At 56.9% G+C, this 3,573-nt stretch overlaps 1 pseudogene; it reads right to left on the bottom strand.

The window, feature by feature from the left end:
* Nucleotides 1-615: 615 nt before the first annotated feature.
* Nucleotides 616-2,457, bottom strand: LOC144109763 (uncharacterized; annotated as a pseudogene).
* Nucleotides 2,458-3,573: the final 1,116 nt, after the last annotated feature.

The raw sequence follows: 3,573 nt of genomic DNA on the forward strand, positions 1-3,573 counted from the left end.
ACGTGTCGCGGGTTACCGAATTCCCCACTCGGGTGGGATACGCCGGGTCCGTGAGCAACGTGAGGCTGAGGGTGGAGATGAGCTCCGCCAGCTTACGTCCTCTTGCCTGTTCGAAGTGGTAGCCCCAATGAAGGCTGGAAGCATTGAAGTCTGCAACGATCACTAGAGGCTCTGTGGCTGCCATTTTTATCGCGCGAAGGAAGATTTCATAAAAATTTACGCGCGGCTTATGCGGAGGGCAGTATATGTTGAGGATATGTATTGACGGGTCGCGGCGTCTGAGAGGCAGTACCCGCACCATTGTATATTCTTGCTCGGTACTCAAGTCTAAGTCGGCCTGAACCACGGTGTAAGCTTTATTCACCAAGATGCACGTAGAGGCGCCCCGCTGAAAGGTGCTGTAGCCTGATAATTTAGCGTCTATGCCGGGCTCCTGCCGGGCAATGAGTGCCGGCATGTCTCCTAGGGACTGCAGGTAGAGCTGGAGGTGTGACCGTTTTTTCCAAGCTCTGAAACCCCTGCAGTTCCATTGGATGATCTGGAATTTTTCAAGGTTTTTATCATTCCTATTAGATCTGCTAGCCATTTTGTTCTATTTATTTACGGGCGAGCGGACTAGCTCTGGCCGGGAGCCAGCGCAACCCCAGCGATTGGCCGCACCGACCCACCAGCTGCAGAGCCTGAACCATGTTCCTCCGCTGCCTGGCGGGAGGCTGTCTTACGTTTGAGGGGAGGGGATTCGCAGCTAGTGGCGTTCTTAATTTGGGTGCTGACCCAGGGCTGCACGGCTTTAAGGACCGAGTCAGTGACCTGGGCCATAAGGTCGGGAAGTGCTTGCGTTAAAGCTGCCTTGAACATGTCCTGGAAGGACTCGCGGACTGCTGACATGATTTGATTCGGGAGGGCCGCCACTTGCTCCTCCAGTTGCTCGGTTTGGCGCTGCAGTGCCTCTAGGCCGGCGACGCGACCAGCAGATCCAACTACCGCGTCCCCGCACTGCCGCGAGACGCTAGTGAGGCAAGATGTTACGGATGATCCGTCATCCTCGTCATCTGGCTCAGCTTCTTGCATTGGTTCGGATGACCCGGCCTGTTTGGCCTCTAATTCTTGAATTTTGCGCGCTAGAATTTGGTTCTGGCGCCTGAGCTCTTCTACCTGCTGCTGTAGGGCGGTTTCGGTAGGGGAGGGACGGGTAGGGGGCCCGGAGACTGCCCTACTGCAACTGCTCACCTGTGGTTGGACGGGTGCCAAGGGCGGGAAGTCCCTGGCGTTGAGGACCGGGGGCACCGCCTGGGTCGCGGACTTGACAGGTTTCGATGTGCCGGGTTTGGCCTTGGTTTCCTGATCGGCTGGCGCTTTCTTGGCCTTGGGCGGAGGAGCCTGCTTGGGCCCCGTCTTTGTCTTCGGTTTGGATCCGGATGGGGAGCTCGGTTTGATGGCTTTCCGGAACCGCCCGGCACAGCCAGGAGCTCCGGTAGGGTGGCCGCCTCCGCAGATGAGGCAGCTCGGAACAGTCATGTTCTGCCGGGCCGTCAGGAGTGGCATCGGGAACCTGGACTCCGCAGCGTTTGCAGCGGCCCGGCTGCGGTCGCGGGCACGCATCGGCCCGATGGCCCACTGTGCCACAGCGGTGGCATGCTGGCACTGTTTTCTTGTACAGGCGAACAGGGAGCCGTTCGTAGCTGTACAACACCGTCCGTGGCACCTTGGTCCCCGCGAAGGTGATCACCGCAACCGGGGTTCCCCCTAGCTTGCGCACAGACACCACATTTTGTTCCGCACTGAGTTTTCGTTTAGCGCTTTCAGACGTTTCGTCTGGCGAAACAGTCACGACGCCTCGACAGAACGCACCGGAGAGTTTAGGGTGTCCCCGGAACGGTAGCCCGCGTTCTCCTACCGGCAGCACAATATCCCGGAGTAGCTTTTCCGCGGCGTCGACAGATTTCAGTGCACATACAAGGACGCTTTGGTCCCAAACGGGCCACACCTCAAGTCCAGCATTTGCGTCGTCCCCGAGGATGCTGCGGACTGCAGCACCGGCTCGTAAAGGACCAAAAGTTGCCTTGAGGTCGACCGTGTTTCTTGGTTTCAGCACCACGACGATGTCATCTTTTTCAATGCGCGGCGTGTTCTGCGGCCGCCACCGGAGTTGCTTGGAGATCTTCGAGGCTGCGTTCAGCGCACTCCCGCCCTGCGTATGCGCAGAGCTAGCCGGCGCCTGTTGCTGGGTGGCACCAGCACCAGCGTCCCTCGATGCCGCCGCCGCGTTCTCCTTTCCGCGCCAGACGCGGACCATATCTTGGAGGTATAATCGTCCTCGGTTGGTAGAGGATTCTCGCCTTGAGTCGTATCCTCGGATTGATGGGTATCCATTGTTACGATCTGCAAGGACTGCGGGTCGTATCCGGTGACTTGATTTGGAGCCGCCAGAGCCGAGGGATCCCCGACCGGGGCCATCGCAGGCCCCGGCGCCGTTAGGCTTAGCACCACCGCGGCGTGACGAAAGCTTCAAATGACCGAAAAGTGGTCAAAAATTGGCCCCACCTTAACAAACGTGGTGTAGACGGGTGCCGCTGAGGTTCCTGACGATGATACCAGGCTTGCTGGGGGAAAAGTTGGTGTATCGCAATTGATTGCGATCTGTCACGGAGCCGACGCGGTATGCGACCGCTCCCGAGTCTCTTCTCGGCCCCCTCGTGTGCTGTGCGATGTCAGCGCACGTTAAACATCCCCAGGCGGTCGAAATTATTCCGGAGCCCTCCACTGCGGCACATCTTTCTCTTTCTTCTTTCACTCCCTCCTTTAACCCTTCCCTTATTGTTCTGTTCAGGTGTCAATCGATATGTTAGATAGATACTGCGCCATATACTTTCCCCCAAAACCAATTATTATTATTATTATTATTATTCTAAGCCAGGTAAGACTCCACAAGTATGAGAGACAGATACTGCGCCATTTCCTTTCCCCCAAAACCAATTATTATTATTATTATTATTCATATTCTAAGACAGGTAAGACTCAACCTCTTCGTCCGTCGCCGAAGCCGGAGTCGTGGCGGAGGGAGAAGCTGCAGCGGCTGCCTCCAAAGCTCTTCGCTGCTGCCTTTCGGCATCCTTCAACCGCCGTTGTGCCAGTCAACGCTCCCGTTCTTGGTCGGTCTCTGCTGCTAGCTTGGTACGTTTAGCTTACTTACCTCTAGCTAAATACATAGCTTGATTGGCAACGTCAGCCGGATGGCCAGACTCAGCCCATCGTCTATGAGACCGTCCGGGCGGCGTAGATGGTCCCGACCCACTCGCTCCATCCATAGCGAGAAACTGCGTGGCGGCAGTGCGATTTGCATGCGAGAGCGGCGCCGTCTCCCTGAAAGTGAACGAGAGTCACGTGGTGCGTCACGTGGCTCACATACCACCACCACTCCACTTGAAGGTGTGTACCACGCCAGTGACGTTGGCTCGACGAGGCTAGTAAAGGTTTGGTAAACTGATTGTTGGGGAAAGGAAATGGCGCAGTATCTTCCTCACTTCTCGGCAGACACCTGAACCGCGCCGTAAGGGAAGGGATAAAGGAGAG

This window comes from Amblyomma americanum, chromosome 11 (genome assembly GCF_052857255.1).
Source record: "Amblyomma americanum isolate KBUSLIRL-KWMA chromosome 11, ASM5285725v1, whole genome shotgun sequence".
NCBI classification, from domain to species: Eukaryota; Metazoa; Arthropoda; class Arachnida; order Ixodida; family Ixodidae; genus Amblyomma; species Amblyomma americanum.